Source organism: Centropristis striata, chromosome 13, assembly GCF_030273125.1.
Source record: "Centropristis striata isolate RG_2023a ecotype Rhode Island chromosome 13, C.striata_1.0, whole genome shotgun sequence".
Lineage (NCBI taxonomy): Eukaryota > Metazoa > Chordata > Actinopteri > Perciformes > Serranidae > Centropristis > Centropristis striata.
The window spans coordinates 9,128,326-9,151,315 of record NC_081529.1 but is presented as its reverse complement, the minus strand read 5'-3'; the positions used below and the strand labels follow the sequence as shown (position 1 = coordinate 9,151,315).

General features: G+C 38.7%; 1 protein-coding gene and 1 long non-coding RNA gene across 8 annotated transcripts in view; one reads left to right on the top strand and one right to left on the bottom strand.

The window, feature by feature from the left end:
• Nucleotides 1-22,990, top strand: part of ntn1b (netrin 1b) — a 51,396-nt gene that overhangs the window by 4,094 nt on the left and 24,312 nt on the right. The window lies entirely within an intron of this gene.
• Nucleotides 318-22,990, bottom strand: part of LOC131983025 (uncharacterized) — a 75,806-nt gene continuing 53,133 nt past the window's right edge. For 2 of the 6 annotated variants that reach the window (XR_009395445.1, XR_009395449.1), the window contains 2 exons: nt 2,655-2,739; nt 318-624 (listed from right to left, as the gene is read on the bottom strand). This is a non-coding gene — a long non-coding RNA (uncharacterized LOC131983025). Of the gene's footprint in view, nt 625-1,652; nt 1,881-2,650; nt 2,740-22,990 lie in introns of those variants that run through there. The other 4 variants (XR_009395443.1, XR_009395447.1, XR_009395444.1 and 1 more) reach the window with 3 other exon arrangements.

The window sequence follows — 22,990 nt, the reverse complement described above, 5'->3', positions numbered from 1 at the left end:
GACACGCCAGGCTCTCCTGTCCCAGGCAGCTGCTTCATATTCTCTCCATGTTCAGCGTAGCACTGACCCCTGACAGTCAGGCCCCCGCTCCTCTCCGGCCTGACTGATGGGCTGTGAAGGGAACTGTGGGAAACTTCTACTTGCCAAGTGGGTTTTGAGGCAAGTTGAAAATGGTAGCCTTAGTCACTCATACGTGTAATTTTGCACATTTGTTAAATTGCGACTTTATTTTTGTTGTCACCGTGCCATGCAATATTCTGTTTTATGACAGCTGAGAGTCAGCTGGGGGCTCAATCAGTCTTTCTTTACACATCTGACATGGTTTCAGAGTTTATTCTTACAGTTGCCAGACAATTATCTGACTTTAGATGTATTTGATATGAAAGAAAAACAAGAACAAATCTGTAAATCTCGGATCATAGTCAGTTACTATCTGTCCTAAAGAGCAGTTTTTATGCTCTGCTCAGAGTATTTATTTTATTAAACCTACACAGAAGTCTTTGTGAGGAAGAGCCGACATGTTTGCCACCCACAAGGTAGCTGAATTAGGATATGATTGTATCAATTGCCTGCTGGCTCCGCTCCCAGTCTGTGCAGCACGCACTGCTACTCTCTCCAACAGCTCTAAAAATAGAGAGCACAATATTAATGCATGATCACAATTTAAGAACCAGCAGATTTGGTGATAAATATAGTGGAATAGATTAGAGAGCACACATACAATGGGGTTTTTTATATGTCTTATAAGTTATGTTTTATTTTAATACTACATTAATTTCTTGTAATGAACCTTGATCATCAGATGGTTTACAGCCCTTTGTTTGCCTCACAGCCCTGACAGATGAAATGAAGTAGCCTCATTATGTTCCAAATATGAGTTTACATTTTAGAATTACTTTAATATAATTTCATACAACCAAAATGTGAGGTAGGTTTAATCAAATTTGCACTTGTGCTAGATTCTTAAGAGCTGGACATGTCCCCTAGTTTAACCATTATTTAACTATCTACTGTAACAATTCACCTATAACTTAATATTTCAACTGTTAATATTTTAGTTTAGGCTAACCATTTATCCATTACCTTACTTTACCATTTCAATGTTACTTTAGGCTATAACTATTTCAACCATGTATTTATTATTTTAAGCTAGCTATCAAACCATTTATCCTACTTTAAGCTAGTTTTATTTATTTAGCCATTAGGCTAGTTTAGCTAATTATTTCATGTATGTAAACATTACTTTTAGCTAACTCTTTCAAATATTTATCCATTACTCTTAGCTAACAATATCTACCAATCTTCATTACTTTTAGATAACATTTGCAACTGTTTATCAATTAGCTTTTCAGCTAACTATTCCAACAATGTATCCATTACTTTGAGCTATTTCAACCATTGGCTAACTATTGAACAATTTATCCAATTTATACAAACATTTTTAAAGCTATTTGACCATTCATCCATTATCTTTAGCTAACTATTTCAACCCCACTAGTTTTAGCTTACAAATCCAACAATTTATCTGAACAATTTCAACTATTTATCCATCCGCTTGCTAACCATTTAGCCTCCTCTGCTTGCTAACTAGTTTTAACACACTCAATTCACAGTGGCCTATGTTGTGTTCAGATGGTACAGCTGACTCAATATGTGGATATATATCTTTTTAATCAAATTATCTCCATTATTTCAAATCAGTTGAACTACACAACAATCTTAGGTTTAACTGTAAATCTCTGTTCTGGACACATCAAATTACTTAAGAGTGCTTCGAGAAAACAGCTTATGTTTTGTCTCTGAACTACAAACCCACTTGCATGACAGCAGCTCAGAGAGACAGAGAGGAGACACTGGTACAGGCAGGAGGAAACCAGACTCTACAATAAAATGACACCACAGTTACCACGGTCTGTTTTACAGAATTACTCCACATCTAACAACGCATTTCCTGTTTAGTTTACAATTGAGCCGCAATGATTTTAATCAAAAGATGGTTTTAGGGATGCAGGCTGGCAGCGTCTTTGTACCGGACCGGTCCTTGTTGTCCATGTGGCTGCCTGGGATCACTGACACTGTTTCTGCTGACGGTAAATGTGCCGCTGCCTCCCTGGGTTGCCAGGTTGGGCCAGGCCAGGCCAGGCCTGCTCACCATCTGGGTCTCATTTCAGCTCCATGTGACGGGAGAGAAGAATTTCTGTACAGCATGATGTCATAGATATTCTTCTGTCTCGCTCGTCCTCTGGTATTTCGGTTTCTTTCTTCTCCCTCCTCTCTCTCCTCCTGTTACTCCTTCTCTCTCTCTCTCTGTCATTCTCTGGCCCATCAGTGTGTGCCAATGCCGCGGGACAGTCAGGCATATCCATTTAATTTGTAAGCTGAGACATATTTGAGGCTTTTGATTTTTCACATGAAGTTAGTCAACAATAGCCAAAGGACACGGCTATTTCTGTGGTTGTTCTTGTTTTGTTGACTTCTGTTTTGATGGGTTTCATGTTTAAATACATTAGCTTAACATATTGTACACGACAGTAATGAAAACAGGCTGCGTTTGCAGACTTAATGCATCGCAAACAATACTTTAAAATGTGCAAAAGTTAAAGTAAAGATATTGTTTGAATAAAGAAGCAGGGCAGTTTGTTGATGAGAATTACATTCAGGTAGTTTAATCCTCTGTCATCCTGAAGTAACCATGAGCAAGGCACTTCAACTCCTCAGGCTCCGACCTTTGACATCGCTCTAGGAGGCAAAGAGAAATATGGGTTTTGAGTTCAAACATGACAAGAACAAATTCACAGATTTCCAGCAGTAAACATTGAAAGAGAACTTTTGTCATGGAGGGGGGAAAAAAATCATCATTTAAAGTCAAATCTTATTGAATGAGAGAGAAAAAAACACAAAAAGGAAAAAAAATGTGTAAGCTTTTGTTGTTGTTTGTTTGTTTGTATCCTCATTAGTGATTACAGGGGCAACAGTCCTGTTCCCCAGGGTCCATAACAACCTTAACAAGATTACAACCTTCAGATGTTCTGTGCACAGCAGGACCAAGACCAGAGCACAACACTACAAATTGCAGTTAATTAAGATTACATGGAAATAATGGTAATAAGAAGAAAATAAGAATAAACACAAGTCTGTGAAAAAAAATTATATTAGGTGAAAACAAGCATGAAATCTGGAGTAGTTAACAGGAAACAGGTGTGTTGCAGGTTAGGAGACATTCAGGAAGTTTTTGGGGCATTACAGCAGCATTAAAAGTCCCATCAGGAGCAGAGAGCCAGGTAGATGGACTGACCAGTCTCAGTCATATAAACGTGTCGCAGCTAGAGTACAGCTCCGAGGCACTGGGGAGGAAAATTCACATGGATGGAGCAGAGTTCAGAGAAAGTAACTGCAGTCTGTAGTGACCCTGAAGCAAAAAATGCATTAAACCAATCACATTCAATCAGAAAAAAATAAATATTACGTTGGAGAGAGTATCAAAAATATGAAGGCAACTGAAACTGTCAGGAGCCTCCTCTGGAGACAAACTGACCCAAACCAGCCACAGAAAACTGGAGATGGACTCTGTGGAAACTGTGACAGGAGCTATTGTCAATTATAGGGATGGAGGGGAACTTTGTTGTTACTCACTGTTCTGAAAATCAGTCACAGTCTGTGTGACATGCTGGCATAGAGTTTTCTGTTGCAGTTCATGCTCACATGATGAACTCAAATGTGTGATGGAGGGGATTCAACAATTAGTATTAAGTAGTAAGGGACTGTGTGTGCCATTATTTATAGCCATTTTGTGCCTAAGGTACGCAATCTTTGCATACTAATGCAGTTCAATTAACAAATTGTCAATTTTGACGGGAAATGATGCTGCGTGAAGCCAAAACAACTGAGATCTGAATAGAAAATATCACCAAATTCCTATTTCTTTTCCCCAAATTTATTGAGCATTTGTCTTGTCTCATATCTAATCATATTTAGTTTGAATTGACCCACATTTTTCAGTAACTTGGCTTGGCAGCGCAATGCCCTTTAGGGACTGTATAGAAATTATTGGGGTGGGGAGGTGCTTAACCATATATTAAAAAAGCAAGGCTCTCCTCAGAGAGAACATTTCTTTGAATCCATCCTTTGATTTGAAACACCCACACCCAAATTGTCAAAAATAATACTACAGTACTTTTTATGTCATTACATCATTAACTGTAAGAAGCAAAGCATAAGGAATCTTCAGATTATTTATGCGTGTGCCTCAATTTAAACCATAATAGAACAGTAGCTTCCATGAAGCCAACCAACCAATGTGGCATAGATAACAAGATGGTGAATATTCTCATCAATCCATTTAAAAAAGGGGGGGGGGGGGGGGGGGGGGGGGGGGGGGTTGGTAGTAAAACTAAACTGGACTCAACAAGTTATGCTAAACTTGAATTCAAATATGGTCTATGAAGACACCTTATGGCTCCCTTTTTAATGTTGGCTGTTAATTAGAAAGTTGTATCCACACTGCCCTACAAAGTCTAACTGCACTAACTACATTTTTGGTCAAAATTGAGTCATAACTAAAAATGAATTCCCTGATGTCTCTTTTATCTTGTGACAATGTTTTAGATTTCAATTTTGCTTTATTTCAGAGAAATAATGATATAAAAACCAAAAAATCAAACTCAAAACCAAGCAGTAATTGCACTTACCACAGTCTGCTTTGGATACATATTCTAATTTAAACATAAAAAATAGAAATGATATGTTTATTTGAAAGGGAAATTATTATCTAGATAATGATTAAGTAAAAAAGTGAGATAAAATTATATTAAGACTAAAACATAACATTTATAATATTAAGTCTAAAATACACAAATCTTTGAATAGAGTTGTTGAACACTTTTAAATTCACTGATAACAAAATCAATTTGAAAATGTTTATTCACTGAAAACAAAATATAAAAGCTGAAAGAAGACAACATTGTAGTTTCTGCACTCTGTTTATCATTAGCAGCAGTTTTTCTCAGTTTTACCCTTTACGTAGTTACTGCAGTTAGACTTTGTAGGGCAGCATAGTGTATTATGTTTTTATCATAATTAACATATTGGCCCTACAAGCTACCATTTGATTATGACTAAACATCAGTAACTGTCCTGTGTATATGGCTATGACTTCCCCAATGCAAACACAAAAAACACTTTTTTCTTATATTAATAATCTGGAATGAGTAAAAAAGACCACCCCCATCTCTTATAAATAAAAAATAACCTCATCTCTTTCTGACCTTCCAAATAATTTTCATACAGTCCCTATTTTGTGTATTTTGTGATGATTCTGCCAAAACGGCTTCATGTTTAGCTGGTCTTTGCTTTTCATAGGGTTAGGGTTCCTTTTTTTACTTTTCAGTTAGTGTTTTGTAAAAGGGTCAACAATGATTAAAAATATACACGATAAAGAGACCTATATTCCTTATAGTGCTGTCCTCCTCCATAGTGAGGGCAGAGTTAAAGCCAGTTTAAAAAGAATGATGAGGGTATCAGTATCTTGCTTAATACTTTAACATAGAAGAAGTCCCAGAGATTAGATCTTATTGAAAGTATTGATATCCTGACACTGCCCTTACATTGTAAAAGCAGTGCTCTTTAGTGTGACAATTACAAACGGAGAACAATACCTCTGAAATTGGCCTCTTACTCTGTCGCCTCCAGTCTTTCTTGCAACATAAGCCTATGTGACTTTGGTAAGAGGTTTCTCTGTATACAACCAGACCATAAAACAAAGACATGCATTTGGGGGATCTCAGAAAAAAAGCATGCTCTGTTACAATCCACTGTCCTCTGGGTAAAGACTGCATGTTTTTAGGATTTTGTTTTGTTGAGCTCATAATTCAAGACAGACATGATGGTTTGAGCCAGAAAGGTTTCACTCAGGCTTTTAAGAGCATGCCGAAAAATCTTGTTTTGCTATGTTGTGGATGGCGGTTTGGAGAGGTGACTCAATGTTTTGAGAGGAGTAGGTTAGCTGTGATTTAATGTTCGTATACTTCACGCGTGGGATGTTGGATATCATGGCACGACTGTTGATCTGCATGGAACATGTGCAGAACACGGGGTTTACTCTACACATACAGATTAAGGTGTTTCATATTTGACTGAAAGGCGAGAACTCTCATGTCATCATCACTCATGCAGTGAATAGTGGTATTGATTACTGCAGATGTAAATAAATACATTATTCAGATAGAAACAGATAGAAACAGGGACTGCTAGTAGCCAAAGCAGCTTGACATTCCATGATGCGGATTTGCAAAAATGTAAATGGAAAGGTTATTGCTATCGAGGAGTAGATCACTTTAGGTTCAAAATCCACATAATGAGCAGAAAAACATGTTTGTTTTATGTTATCTTTACCCCATCAGATATTAAGTTTGTCTCTTTCATGACTTGGCAGCAGCCAGTAGACTGATGAGCCAGTTAGGGACTGTCCAAAAATGACATGCAATTTATTTACTTTATTTGAAGTAAACACTTCAAACCAACTTTGTTTTCTTATATGGAAGTCGTTCCAATGTATGCAAATAGCTTTCTTAAAAAAACAACGACAGGTAACAAGAGATATATGACCCAATGAACTATAATGGCAGTTTTTTCAATTGTTATTGTTATTATTTGTTAAATCATTAAAAAAAATCTGAAATACTTTGCATTCAACTGGACCTATTTTCATCATAAAAACCAGTGGTTTTTATGATGAAACATAAACCCACACATCCATCTTGCGGCCCCCGAAAATGATTGTGCGACCTCTCTGGGGGGCCCGACCCCCAGGTTGAGAACCACTGATAAATACCTTCAGATTAAGATAAATATAATACAAACGATAAACACTACAGCTCAATGCACTGACTGACTAAGTCCATTTATTATTCATTTCCAGAAGAACCTTCAACTTTTTTTGCGTTAAAATACAAATTATACTGATTATTTGATTAACTGGTAATTGATTCAAATGTCATGTCATGTGATATCCTTTAAAGGAAACACAAATAAAATGACCAATATAGACATTTATTTTTACCTCTGATATAAAACTGAAAGATGGAAAGAAGAAAACAGATGTTTTTGAGGCATTAACAGATATAGAAAGCACCACGTCCTTGCTCATCCCTGATGTATTTATTAAGTTGGTTAGTGTAAACTGTGACCTATAATACAATATGATTTGGGCCTCATCTCTCTTTTCACCCACTTAAACACAACAGACAACATTGTTTGATGCAGGAGGTGGATCCTGAATGTCAAAGTGTTTGTTTGTAGTTGTTTATTTTAGTGTGTTCATGGGGCGCCTTATTGTTCACTGAGCCAGCATGAAGAAGATGCACATGTTGGAGCGTATGTGCAGATGCTCGACTCTTTGTGTCCGCCGTCTGTCTACATGGAGCCGACTGCTGGGGCTTCCAGGGTGGCATCAGGACCACCTAGTGCGTGCGCATCGAGCCCCTTTGAGGCGCTGAAGCGGGGCAGGCCGGGAATGATTAATGGGCCAGCGGAGTGACACGCTCCGCAGCTCAGCTTCAGACCCCCCGAGCCAGCTCCCCTGCTGCGCTGCCACCCGACACAGGCGGCTCAGTGACAGCGCTGTTTGTAGACCCACACACAACACACTTCCTCAGTGTCACTTACCCGACTTACCCCCTGTGCCCCCTCTCCCCCCCGAAAAAAGCATTAAGGAACTCTGCAACGGAGGCATAAGCTCCTTTGGCTGGTACCATCCTCCCCGCTGCGCTGTCGACACAGGGGTCTTTTTACTGGAAGACAAAGGCACCAACTGACAGCTGGATTAATCATAGCTGAATAAAGTCTTGAACCTTATTAGAATGCCACTTACAGTAAGTCTGCAGGGGTTTTCCTACCGTTTTATGGCTTTTTATAATAGTTTTGTGACCGCTGCTTAATACTTCACCAAGCATCAGGAATGTCCGCCGCTAATTAGCCCTCTCCTCTTTTCATTAACAGTCACTTATCTCTAGAACACTTTAAAACAAACAAAGTGTAGACATAATAAGCCTGCCTCCAAGAGGAAATGGAGTTGTTGGTTCCCGTTTCATATTTATTTTTCCATATAACTCCTGCATGAGCCTGTCCAAGAGTCTCTATTGCTCCGTAATGGATGTCTACATCCTCCTGTGCTCTGCCTCCATCTCTCACACACCCCAGTGACCAATTCTTCTTTGAGAGAGAATGAGGAACCACTTATTGGATTTGAGGGGATATCCAGCAGGATAGATAGAGGAGAGGAAAACACGGTGGCTACCAGACACCGGTCCCTACATGACTATAAATATCCCAGGGTTCCACATCTGCTCAAAGGAGGGGAAAACCTGGGGATTCATCAATTGCAATCCTCCCTCCGCACGCTGTGTGTTTGTGATTGAGCCAGATCTCTTGGTCAGACAAGGAGCACAGGCAGAGGATTAAACCGCCTTTCCAGTCTACCATAACTCTTCCAGTCGGAGTGGGCATGTAGACAGAGAAAACCACCAGTTCCCACCCTATCCTCATCTCTTGTCCAGGTCACCACAGCTACTGTGGAGCAGATGGCTCCTTCACACGCTCACACCAAACAGTAGAAAGTCACTTCCTTCCTCTCGTGATGGGCCCAGCTCTGAGACATACATCAGACGGTTTCCTCCCTTCTCTGCTTACAGGAAAACCTGGGAGTGTGATGTAAACTCAGAGCAGCTCATAGCATGCACACATGTGTATGTGTGTGTGTATATGTGCCGTTTGGTTTATTTACACAGATAGCGAGGCTCAATTTCTCATGATAGTGAGTCAGAGATAGCACTCTGTATCTGGTTCCCACTTGGGCAGGCAGCTGGGGAAAGAATGACCTCAGAGCAGCGAGCCCAAAGAACACATTAGATTACGCTGTCATCATGTACAACAACCCTGGAGTACCTGGGCTCTGTTACAGCAGGTTTTTATGTTCTGGAGTGGCATGAACAGATCTGAAAATATCTAAACAATGAACCTGTCACACTGAGCAGAGGATAGTTAAAGATACAGACGAGGCTGCAATGTTTGGGCAAGATTTCAATTGATTTATGGAAACTTTAAAGTTATCATGCTTCAGTCCTGGTTTGGCATCTACTGGTTCTAAAAGCATGCGCAGATTGATACTACAGCAAACACTCTTTAAGCAGCTACTTTGTGTTGAAATGCAGCAGTCGAGCAACTGGTGTAGCTGTTTACAGTGCAGCCAAACAAACAACTGGCCCAAGTAGTTTTTTCCACACCACAGCAGAGTAATAGTAGTAGCTGGAGTTGATTTCATTGCTGAGAAGTTGCAGCCTGTCTCCTGCTTCTCCTCATCCAACAGCTCATTGTAACTGCTCCTTCTTGTTCCATTACTTACTGCAACATTTAAAAATGACCCACTGACTACAAATGCCTCAAATAACCAAGTTTAGTAGAAGTTAACCACAGTGACAAATAAGCCCACACTCCGTTTTCGGTTAGTGCTTCATGAATAAAATCTGTGCTATGTTTTGCCAGTTGAATGCTTTAAAGGGGAAATACGTTCTTGTTCAGACTCGTACTTTGGGTTTCTACTAGAACATAGTTGAGAAAACACTTAAATGTTCTCATATTGTCTGTCTGAATATACCTGTATTCATTGTTCTGAAACGCTCACTTTTAGTGCCTGTCTCTTTAAGGCCCCCTCCAGATAGGAACTAAAGATACCCAACTGATGTGCATATGCATTAAAAATAGTACGTTTTTCATAATATCTCCGCTTTACTATAAAGCAACAGAAGAAGGAAATGTTTGGTTTGCAATAACAGTAAAAACAACACGACTGTAGCAGAGTGACCAATAGGCAGTGAGGCTGGCGTCAGTTAGATTGTTGATGAAAAATGACAAGCAGTAACACTGGTTTGACTGCATCAGTTACTGTACAGTCCTCCTGCATATGAATACAATATTAATTAGGTGTAGGAATGGCGGACTCCACCACAAACAACAAGCCTAACATTAGAGAGGTCAACGGAATCTAACTGAATGACTGTTGTGGAAAAAATTTTTAAATTATAACTTTAGAGTTCTGCAGCATTTAGTCTTGCAAGACTAACATGCAAGTGACAAATTAAAAGATATCAAAACTGCTTTTAGTTAGTTTTAACCCTCCTGTTATGTGGCAGGTCAAATTGACCCCTTTTAAAGTTTAAAAATCTTTTTTTTTAAAAGTGTCAAGTGTAAGTTAAAAAATGTCATGTAAAACCATTGTATTTTATATGTAGGTCTTTCCAATGTACTTGAAAAAGTTTTAACAGGTATTTTTTTTTATGAAAAAAGAGTGAATTATCCTCATTGAACCATGATCTGTGAGAGGTAAAGAACACCATTGCACTAAATATTGATTGAAATGGTTAGTAATGGAGTTATTAATTAATTACATTTTTATTGTGATTTTTTAGTTTCTGACTAAAGTTTCTGAGTTTCTTGTATAATTAAACATGCGCCGGGTCAGATTGACCCACGAACATTATTTCTGTTCCTGAGAAACGAACATAACAGAAGGGTGAAAATGACCTTAATTCTGGTCCCAGATGACATCACCATTATTTAGGACATAGTATAGTATAAAAGTTGATGCCATTTCTATCATGAATTAGATTAATTAGATGCAACAGTCCAAACAGCTGCGTCACATGGCAGCAGAGACCCCTCACACTGGATGTCTTCATTAATCTGAGGCTTATGGTAGGCCTACAGCATTTGTTTTACTCATTACTACCCAAGGGTTTAGTGGGTTCCTGCTAATATCGACAGTGGTTGGCGTGCTTCAGGAAGAACCAAGCCTTTTCCTCCTCAGCTTCGTGCCATGTCCTGGAAGCCACCTAGCAACCAGAACAAACTTTGGGATTGCTTTGGGAAGCAGTAGCAAAAAACCCTTTACAATGACCTCTCAATCTTTCCTTAAAAACAATCATGAACCTTATACTCCCTACTGTACAGTAACTTTTTCCTTCCTATACAGAGAAAATGTGACCTCAGTGTTAAGGCTGTGTCCTTTTTCCTGAGGTGAGGTGTCACATTATGAATTTAACACCCGACTTAGAGAACACACACCATAACGAGTGACTGTGTGAAAAATGGGAAAACTGCACTTAAAATTAATCTGATTGTTGAGATATAGGGTTAAATTTTAAAACACATGGGAGAGATATTTTTTGACACAGGGATGTGGCTTGTTATAAATAGGCCCGTGGAGAAAAGGGGAGAAAAGCACAATAAACATGCCACAAGAACGATGGATTGTCACCTCAGCTTTATGATTTACAACCTAGTGGCTTCCTGCCTCCAGCTCCCTTATTCCCTCCACACTGAGGAACAGAGTGGAGAACACACGTGCCGGAGTGTTAAAATAACCTCCCTGCTCTGTGGGGAAGATTTGGACCTCAGCCCAACACTGGCCAGCAAAGTCCCACAGCAACCTGGCTCTGTTTAGATGTTTCATACAGGTTTAGTCTGGGGAGACGTCCCCTCTGACCACCAGCTCAATTATGCTGCATTCAGGTTTACTGTAAATACAAGCCCCCAACTGGACAAAACTACTTGGGTCAGCCTCAAAGAGATGATTTTGGTGAAGATAATGAGTGATTTTCATATGTCTCCAAGCTGTATCAACATTCAAACCAAAATCTCTATCATCCAAATTACTCTTAAGACAAAGGGAGTAAGGCATTTATAGTAATTTAGACAATTTGGTTGAAAAGGTAGAATAGGTACAGAAAGAAATATGCTACCACGACTCACAAATTTTATGCCATGTCTGTCATCAGTCATACTGTCTTTTCCACAAACTAAACTTGTGAGTAAATTTGTAGGCTATATGTGATGAACTATTGAGGATATTGGCAATGGTATCTGCAGAGGAAATGTATCTCAGGAAACAGGATATAAATATCCTTATTTATTAAAGCTTTTTTTTTAATCTATAAAGAAATGAATAGATCAAATAGTTTGTATCAAGAAGATACTTTAAACACTGATTCCAAACCAGTTGTACTGTTGTTGTAGGTTCAGCCTGCCTCTACAGTTAACCCGTGTTAGGCTACATGAACTGTTTTTCACACTTGAACAAAAGAAAAGTAGGCTATGTGTCTAAAAACCTAAAAACTAGTTAGCAAGCAAGACACCTAAACAGTTCTAGCATCAGCTTAACATAACAGTTAGCTAAAAGAACTTAATACATGGTTAAAATAAAAGTATTACAGTGTATTATATTATAGTATAGATAATATGGAAGTATGAACGTATTGGTCCAAATAGTCCAAATAGTTAGCTTAAAGCATAGGATATGCAGTTTAGCTAAAAGTATTGGCTAAAAGGTTTAAATAGTTAGATAAAAAACATGTATAAACGGTTTAACATATGTAGCCAAAAGTATTGGCTAAGAGTTGAAACAACTAAAAGTATTAAATAGTTGAAATAGTTAGCTTAAAGTAATGGATAAATGGTGTAGCTAAAAGTATTGGCTAAACGGTTTCAAAAGTTAGCAAAAAGTATTGGATAAACTGTTCAAATAGTTGATATGGAAGTATGAAAGTATGGATAAATGGTTGAAAAAATTATAGCATAAAGTAATGGGTAAAGAGTTGAAATAGTTAGCTTAAAGCATAGGATATACGGATTAGCTAAAAATATTAGCTAAAAGAATTAAATAGTTAAAAGCATGAATGGCTAATCGTTCAAACAGCTAAAAGTATTAAACAGTTGAAATAGGTAACTCAAAGTAAAGGATAAATGGTTTCAATAGTTAGTGAAAAGTATTGGATAAACTGTTCAAATAGTTAACTAGAAATTAATGGGTAAACAGTTTAAAAAGCTAGCTTAAATAATGGGTAAACAATTGAAAAAGCTGACAGCCATGAATAAATTCTCATTTTCTATCTATATTCACTGTTGAAACTGTACATGTGTTACAACCGGTTTGCATTAATGCAGTGCACCTATCGACATACAGTAAAAACTTCCCTCAGAAACAAAAAGAGAAGAGAATTTGCTTATTGAGCTTAATGACTGTGGACCTTTTCATCACCTCTCCCATAAACTTGAGGAAGGAAAGGAGCAGCCTGTTTCCACACCTACACTGTGGGAGCACCCCAGTCCATTAATGAAAATATACAAGGCATCAAACACAAACACACAGATACATCAGAATTTAATAAGCTTTTATTAGCTTATTGCTCAAGAGAATATTTTAACAACAGTCACAGCAGGCATGTGTAATTGCTGACGCAGTTGCATGTCTGTGTATGCATGCACACACACCATACACACCGAGGAAAGAGGAAGTATTCCCCAGTCAACGCCCCACGCTGCTGCCAACCGGCGACAGCAGGATGTTCCTCCACCAATCCATCAGCTTTAAGCTTTAATTGGATATTTTAAGTCCAGTCTTGTTTCCTTCAGCGGTCACTCAGTAAAACAACCCTCACATTTGATAAAGTGAATCAATTCAAGATTTGGCTGGATGGTACATTTAAACACACGGTGTGAGGAGGATCAGGTCTATGAGGACATCTGAGGGAAAAAGTACAAAAGCTGAGCGTAAAATTCATGCTGCCCTTTCCCTCTCTCTTTGTGTTTGCCTTTGTCCCATTTGTTGCCATTTTCTTCCCATTTTTAATGCCATTGCTGCTTTAATTGGCAAGTTTCGAGTATACAAAGACAAGACAAATGGGTGATAGAAAACGGGTGACATGCAACAAAGATCCCAGGCGAGATTGTTGCAATTACACGGCATACGTTCCAGCAAACTGAACCAGCAGTACGCCCACTCCCGCCTCTCCTGGACCGCTCCCAACACTGCAACAAGAGGATAAATGGGCTGAGATATGCTGGCCATTATGCATTATTATTCATAAGAGAGGGTGTGTTATCATTGGCACCACCTAGCAGCGGCTGTTTAGAAAGGAGAGTGAATAACTCTGGTCATTACTGATTGCACAATTACAACATGTTGTTGCTACAAAATGTCAGCTCTTTTCTCTTGTATGTAAAACAGGTCATGGTTCAGATTAATCTGGGCTCAGGAACTGCATTGGGGATGTGACATGTTTCACAACACTTGCAAATGAAGTTCATTGTGACAGCATCAGAGGAGACATATTAAAGCAAGTCTATGCAGTCAGTATATGCCAGGGGTCGGCAACCTGCGGCTCTCTTCAGGCCATCTGCAGTGGCTCCCTGTGGCTGTGACAAAAAATATGTACTTTTTAATTTTATCATTTTTAGTAGGCCTAAAGCAATTTGTATTCTTCAATTGTAAAAATGTTAAGCTTATAAAAGGGCAATTAAGCATTTCTTTTTAACATACAGTCATGAAAAAAATTATTAGACCACCCTTGTTTTCTTCAGTTTCTTGTTCATTTTAATGCCTGGTACAACTAAAGGCACATTTGTTTGGACAAATATAATGCTAACAACAAAGATATATCATAAGAGATTAATTTAAGAGCTGATATTTAGACATTTTCCATGTTTTCTTGACCAAAATCATTATCTAGAAAAAACATGGAAAATGGCTAGATATCAGCTCTTCATTATTCAATTGTCTAATCATTTTTTCCATGACTGTATTATTCAACTAAAATGTGCATCATAGCTTATGAAAATCTTAAAAAGCCTTAACCTCTAAATTTAGCCAACTTCAAGTCTAGTTTTGAGTTTCCCTAGCTAGACTAGCATTCGATAACAAACTCCAAAATCATATTAATAAATGCTAATTTTGACCAATTAGACATGTTGGTAGATTAATTTAGATTTAGTAGGCTATTTTATTTTCATTCAAAATAGGGTTTGCGGCTCAATTCCAACAACTTTTCTCTTATTTTGGCCAACAATGGCTCTTTTGTTAGTAAAGGTTGCCGACCCCTGGTATATGCAGATCAACCTGGTGTCATTAAAGCCCGTTAGAAAGAACTACTGTTGAAATAGTCCGTCACCACCAACAGCTCATTACCACGACCCACACACATTATTACCAGTTAGTCTTAAATTACATTGCTAATGGTGCATTGCGTGAGCTGATGTCACATTGCATTACCTAATGACATACAGTATAGTGCACTGAGAAGGAGCCCGCAGCCCCGCCTCGGCCAGCTTGACTTGGGTGGCTGTTTATGTTGAGGCAGTGCATTCCCCGTTCGCCAGGCAACCAAACGGTTTACGAGCAGTTACTCACACAAAAGCACGGGGCGGGCTGATTGCTCAGCTAATTGATCTCCACCAGAGATCACAGAGCTGTGCTCGTAAAGAAAGGGAACGCCTCCCATGACATCACCGCATGCTGCATGGCGAGACAAGGCGCGCAAAGTCAGGGGAGACTTATTCCCACAGTGAGGGAGGCAGTCAGCAGAGAGAGGGGAGACAAAGTGTCACGTGGAAAAGCACACATTCACACATAGACACAAACACACACATGCCACTATTAATCAACTGGGACAAATGGACAGAAAATTTTGCTCCTAATCTAGAGGGACTTTAAGACCTTATTAGGCCTCAGAGAAATAAAATAGCATGAGCCTTGTTAGCCTTTGTAATGCCATAGTATCTACAATTTAAGTTTCCAACCAAAGTGTTGAATATTCTTAATATGAACAGAGAAATTCCTGGGAGGTCAGAGGTCGAACTTATCTAAAGAAACTCCCATGGGGCTGATAGGTGTTTAGTTTCTTTCTCAAAAACTCAACACAAGAGCTTGAACTCAGGTTGTCTAGTTAAGGAGGTCTTGCTTAATATTATAGCACCAGATGCACCTGATGCCCAGGATACGGGAGACTAAAGCCCCTTTTCAACTGGACAAAAAAACCCCCACCAACATCCAATAACATCAGGCATTTGTCTTTAGAAGGAAATTACTTAGTAGTCTTAGGTATTCATCAGCTCCCACACCGATTGGCAGTGATAGAAACATGATAACAGGGCGGACACACTAATATCCGCCACTTTTGCAACTTGTTGCTACGACTGAAAAATGAAAACAACAACAGCCAACAACTGTTTCTATATTACAGAGTTATCAGCAGTTAGCATCTGAACATCACGTTTATTCACTTTACACGGAGTTAAAATAAATACCGAGTTATGTTAAATCATGTTTGGTGAACGAGTTATTGTCCGTTTATGAGTCATGAATTATCTTTCAGATGGAGAAGATGTTAACTGATTAGCTTGGATCTATTCAATTTTACAGATACATTAACGGAAGTTTTCCTCCAACAGCAACTTGTAACAGAATCAGTTAATGACTTCATGCCTGGTCGTCAGTCATTAAGATGTTTATTAACTTTGTTAAAAGTAAATTTTTCACAATTCACTCAGTTCTGTCACAAAGCAGAACTCTTATTCAATTAAATCACATTCAAAATTGAAGGATCTGCTGCCTGGCGGTGTTTCGGGATGTTAAACAGTAACGTACACATCTTACTTTTGCTGATTTTACTTGGAAGAGCTGATAAAGTGAAATATCAGCCGAAATGAAAAGACTCTTTAGGAATCACACGAAGTCACATATTATGATTTAGGAGTGTTTAGGAGTGTAATTGGGAATACAGGTTTGTCAAATTGAGAAATATGTTAATGCACTTCATTTTTTTAAAGTCAACCGTCACACATCAGAAAAAACAGAAAGGCATACTCATCTACAGGCAATGGGAAAGAAGTCTATCGCCTTTCTAGAGGGGAGGGTTTCCCCTCACGAAAAAACATGCACATATGTGCACATGCTATTTTATGAAGAAAGGGGGCATAAATCATGTGTGCCGCAATCTTAAATCCTTTGCCCTTTGTGAGCATCTCTAGTAGAGCACTTAGGGAAAGATCATGGTTTAAGTTAAGGATAGTAAAATAATTTCTAGGTTTTAGCATCAGACATATGGTTAAAACAATGATAAGATCAGTTTATACCTGCACTCAGGCTTAAACTGGACAAAGTGACCAGCGGACAGACATAGGAACGTGCTCAGACCTGGGTGAAGTAGAGGAGCGAGATGGCTTTAGATAGCCTTTCATCTCCTGGATAACTCAATTCATTAGCTCAGCTTTTACCTTTTCATCTCTTATCTGGTCTCCGGGCACAAAGTGCACTCGTGTGGTTTGGCAGCTCCTCAGAGGTGAAAGGTGAGCTGAGTGATGGGTCATTATGTTTCTGTGTGTGCTGTTATGGTAGCGGAGCAGACACAACTCCCCACAGGCAACGGAGGTGTTGCTGCCAAATTGGCCATGATGGCATCATTAGATTGATAGCATCTGTCCTCATACAGCCAGGCAGATGCAGCTAAACTGCTCGGTTAGCCTTTGCCCCTGAACTCAAAAGTGGACAGTGGTAACGGTTCTTGTGGGGGACAAAAAAAAATCAATCTCCTAATTTTGTAGTTACATCTGTTGAGTTATTTCAAGCCAAGATATGTCTGTCCTCCCAATACTGGCAGGCATATTTGGTTGCTTTAACTTTTGGTCATTAAGTGCCAGTACACAACCTGAATGGGCGGACCACCTGGGTGGGTAATGTGGTGGAGCCTGAAGACAAACAAATGTAATAGCCTGAGAGACCAGTCAGTCAAGCACACATGGCCAACTGAAATTTGAATTTCTTTTTGCCAAGCAAACCATATGTTTATATGTGTTTGTTTGGCTTGTGTACGAAGTTGGTTACAGTTGTGATTACTAAAAAGAAGACACTTTTGTTTTCTGATAGCATCTATTACATTCATGTTTTCTGGAAGATGCAAATTATTGGTTTCGGGTGACACTATCAGTCGTTAATTTGATTGGTGCATTGTTGCAGAAAGTCCGTTTGTATGCAAGTCAAAATTACCCTACTTCTCACTTGATTTATTACCTTAGTAAACATTCTGATAATAAGTTTATGGTCTCAATTGTTAGTTTCAAGTTTTTCAATTCAGTGTGATGTTCATTTTTGTAAATTATAATCCCATTTAGAGTAAAATAGACGAAAAAGCAGGATATGTTTAATGGCCTAGCTACCGTATGATTGACAGTTTGCTACTGTAGTGCACTGTGTGTTTTCGTCTTACAGGTTACAACTTTGACCCTTTCACAGTCTGTTCTCGCTTCATCAAGTTAACTGTAACATTTCGGTCACTTTAACACTCTTTTTCAGTGTTTGGTCGGACTTAAAGACACCTTGAGGAGTCCGCTGTTCATTTAGATGAATGGCTGCCCCTTGGTAACCAAGCTAGCTATTGCTAGCAATAGCTGTTGACGTAGCATCATTTCAGCCCCTGATCTGTACTGGCTGCAAAAAAACAATATGGCAATGTCTATAAACTAAGATGGCATCGACCAACATGCCGAACGTAAGGCCTCAAAACCAGAGTCCACTAATCAATGGGTGACATCGTCCACTAGGATTATACAGCTTTTACCCTTCACTTGTTATTCATTTGCCACTTGTTTGCTGTATGACAGGCCATAGAGAAATAGCTGCTAACTGTCATGTTTTCTACTTTGGGAAAGAAACATTGTGCACTTTACTATGCTTTGATTCTGCTCGTCGTCATTAACGACTATGGACTCAAACTTTAAACTTTTGGCCTGTAGCAACTGGTTTTCATGATACAGCTGGAAAAAATAACCATTATTGGATGTTCTAGAGAGACAACAGAGGAAATCTGAAATACAGTGATGGAATCAAGGTTATAATAGTTTTGGATTTTTCATTAGGTTTAGTTTTAATTTCGTTGTGAATTTTTGTTTTCAAATTCAGTTATTTTTTTATTTTATTTTTTTTATATATTATTTTTTTGGCATTTTTACTGCTTTATTTGATAGAGACAGATAGAAAGGGGGAGACAGAGGGGAAGACATGCAGCAAAGGGACCTCAGGCCGGATATGAACCCAGGTCCACTGCAGCAAGCACACGGCCATGTGGTAAGCGCTCTACCAGTGTGAGCCACCGGGACGCCCCAAATTCAGTTAGTTTTAATTTGTTTTTAGAGTGAGTTTGCTAGTTTTAGTTTAGTTTTTATTAGTTTTAGTTTTTTTGTAATGGGCTGTGTGTTGGGTACAAGATTCAAAGAGGTCATAATACATTTAGCCTTTATTTCCTTTGTCTTATCCATCTTAGCCCCAATAAGGTTATTAACTCTTACAGTTCCGGGTGTTTTGAATTTTGGTTGGAGTGTAAACATCCCAGTCTCAGTAAACATATTTACCATGTGTTCCTGCAGGTTCACTAACCAGCAGCTAAATAAATACATTTCATATCAACCAAAAAGGATTATGCAGTGTTTTGCCGCCGCAAAAGAAATGTGATTTGTAATATCAAGGTTGGATTGAAAACTTTCACTTGCACACAGTGAAAGCACAGCATCCAAAGTTTACAGAGTGTTGCGCCAGCGACACTTTTACCATAATAACTAAACGGTTTGCGCTATCTGGAAAATTCTAATGTTTCCTGAAAGCTGAGAAGTTGCTCTTTACAGCCGATATGGTGTTATTACGGTAATTTCACTCACGCTTCTCCTGGAAATCCATAAAGCAGGAATACACACACTCAGCAGTGGAGAAATACAAACACTGGATTATGAAAAAAGTCGACAAAGACGAAAATGATGGACATTTTCACTATAATTTTAGCTAGTTTTGTAACCACACAACACAGTTTCAGTTAGTTATCGTTTTTAAAATCTAGTTTTTGTTATTTCATTAGTTTTCATTAACTATAATAACCTTGGATGAAATGAGAAAGCTCAGGCATCAGCCCTAGTGAGTACAGAGACAGGTGCAGCAAAGTGAACCCATATTCTCATTTTCAACATGTGTCTCATTAAAACAACGTCACATATACTAAATCCTCATGTTCCAGCTCAGTTGTTTGTGCTGACCATGCCATCTCTCTTTTGACATGATCAAAGAAGACGGTCTTTAAATCATTCTCATATTGGCTCACATTGTTTTGATGCTTTGTTTGTTTATGTGACACCAAGGTGATGAGGTTGCTGATGATGAAGCGCTCCTCAAAGGTCGTTGCGTAAACCAGCTCGGTTCTGTGCGAGATAGAAATCTTCCTGTAACAGCTCCAATTCTTTTTTCTTTCACTGTTTACATTTTTTTTTCTTGTCCTCCGGCGAAATCATCAAAAGCAGTTTGGAACTTGTAAAAGCATTCATCATCTGGAGAGCTTGTTGCAGAAGTCCTTTGTTGTTTGTCCTCGGCCTCATCACAATCACAGCTGCTGCAGTGATGTGTGATCGAAACGTTTATTGGTGGAAGTCGGCCTGGGAGCAGCTGAGGGTGACGGATCGTAGCGCTTGATTTTTATGTTTGTGCATTAGAGATCATAGAATGTCCATGAATGCTGTGTGACAGAAACCCTTGTTTGTTTGAGTTTTGGCTTCAACAAAGATGATTCTCAGTACACCCTTTTATAGCCAAGGCAGCTGATACCACTTTCTATAAAACTCTATTTATAACTGATTTATTGAGCCTTTACAGCAGAAGTTTTTATTGATTTACGTCCAGCCTTCCAGTATTATAATGATATATTTGTGCCATCTATTTTTATGGAATATGCTGTGATCAGTCACTCCCAGTGATGCCTTTATAATCCTACAGAGGAACTACTTCCAGAGAATCGCTGACTTAATAATAGACTGATCAGCGAGGCGTGCAGCATTCTAGTTTCAAGCAAAAGATTTAGCCATGAATTCATCCATCATAGTTCTGATACACTTCTCTTGTTTGGTTATACTTTGGATTGCAACTAACAAACAGTCATAAAGTCTTACGATTTGTTATGTTCAGGGTATGTACTATTGGGTAACTATATCAGGCCAAATATGTAAGTATAAGTGAATAAATACACTATTTAACTACTTTTATAGGGCAGAAGGCCAAATTCATGGTTGTCACATTTGCAAAGCTAAGAGTGGATCTTTAATTAAACTTGCAGATTTAGACACAACAATATTGTAGAACTGAACTACTAGGTTAGGTTTAAGAAAAGGGACAGGACACTGGGTAAAAGTCGTGTCTAATTGACCCGTCTATCCAGTCCCACCTTCCCCCTATACTGACTGTGTCGTTCTTTATACCATGTCAACTGACTTCCTCCTTTGCTATCATTGTAATTACTCCATCCACTAGAGCAGCCATTCTCAACCTCGGGGTCCCGACCCCAATTGGGGTTGCGAGATGATTTCTGGGGGTCGCCAAATCATTTTGGAAAAAATATGCACAAAATTAATATTACGTTACATCATTTCAGAAAGGGAGATGTTTTAGTTGTTGTCTGCTTCATTATTTGTCCAAAATTCGTCGTATCAACTGAGTTTGTATGATCTGAACTGTGAGCGTGAGATTCTGTTCAGTGAGCACAGCGGAAAAAATAAACAAACAAAAAGAAAAAAAACTGGCGCTGGTTTCCAGACTAATCTCATTTGTGATTAGTCTGGTGTTAGCCAGGCTAAGGGCAGGTAGGAACTAATAAACTTTGGGCAAAGGGACAAGTAATAGCAACTTAAATATAACACATGGAAATGAATACATAAATAATAGTGAAAGTGCCATAAATAAAAATGAAATAATTATTGTATATAATAGTAACTTAAATAATTGAAATAACCCAAAACATATTTTTTCCATTAAGTAAGGTTACATCAGGAATAGTATTTTGCATCTCGTACTAGTTTATGAACTGCTGCAACCTGTTCATATTAAACATTATGTGGCCATTTTGTGTGTGTGTGTGTGTGTGTGTGTGTGTGTGTGTGTGGCCAGGCTGGTACATTATTACTGTGTCTGTAAACTTGAGGCTATCCATGGGATAGGAGTGTACTTCTATAGCTTTAGCTATAAAACTCTTCTGTGCATGTTTTTATAATGATGATAAAATGCTGTGGAGAAGTCATGTACTTCAGTGCTCCATCACATATTTATTGCGGACAATCAAAACTGACGTTATAGAACGACCTTGAACAGCTGAGACAATGGCAGTTACTTCGAAGTGAGACTGCACTAGAAAGCATTGGTAATGGGAGAAAACTCCCTCATTATAGTGCAGGTCCAGGGTATGTGGGCTGGAAGAAAAAGCACCATTCCCAAACTGTTAGTGTACTGTACTTTATGTCACTGGTATCATGTATTTACAAAAGTATTTACGTAATATATATAATGTGCAAGCTATAATACAAAGCATAAACTGCTGTTTTAAGATACACAGATAGAAGACAGAAAAAACAAAAAGTGCGTACCTACTTCATAGATATTAATGACACTTCTGTAACATCACCCACATATACAATAAAGGCGTTATGCAAGCATTGTGTAATCTCCATATGCTTTGCAGTGAGAACTTGAAATCAAGTATATTTGATGTAGCGTTCGACAGCATGTGTGTGTGAGAGGAGCAGTAGCGTACTAAAAAAACGAAACATGCATGCTCCTTAAAGAAACACGTGAGAGCGACTAACTCCTAGAGACATTCACAACAAATAGTGTCTCTGAATCATCCAACCACTAAACCAACTGTTGTCATAAAAATATGGTTCTATAATCTCTTAAGGGCCAAGTGTTGTCTTTTCCTCGGATCACAGGCTGTGATGAACCCTGTTTGATCTGGCACACGTCCTCAGCTCATGGTATGAGTGACTGCACAGGATTATACACAGTGAGAGAGTAATTGGTCCTGAATAAACAACAATTGTGCTGGAATTCCATCTTTCTGTGTCTCTGAAGAAGCGGTGCATTCTTCAGTCTGTATGGTTAAACATCTGACACCTGTTGACAGGGTCTGTAAATATCTGCCGCTGCACCGCTCAGTTCTTCAAAACACACAGAAACCAAATTTCATTAGAGATCATCATGTACAGACGTTTGATTGTTTCTGAAGTGTGCTCTCCTCTGTAGACGGAGCGAAAAACCACCTCCACCAAGCTGTGGGATGCGTAATTTCCATCCAATATGCACACCCAC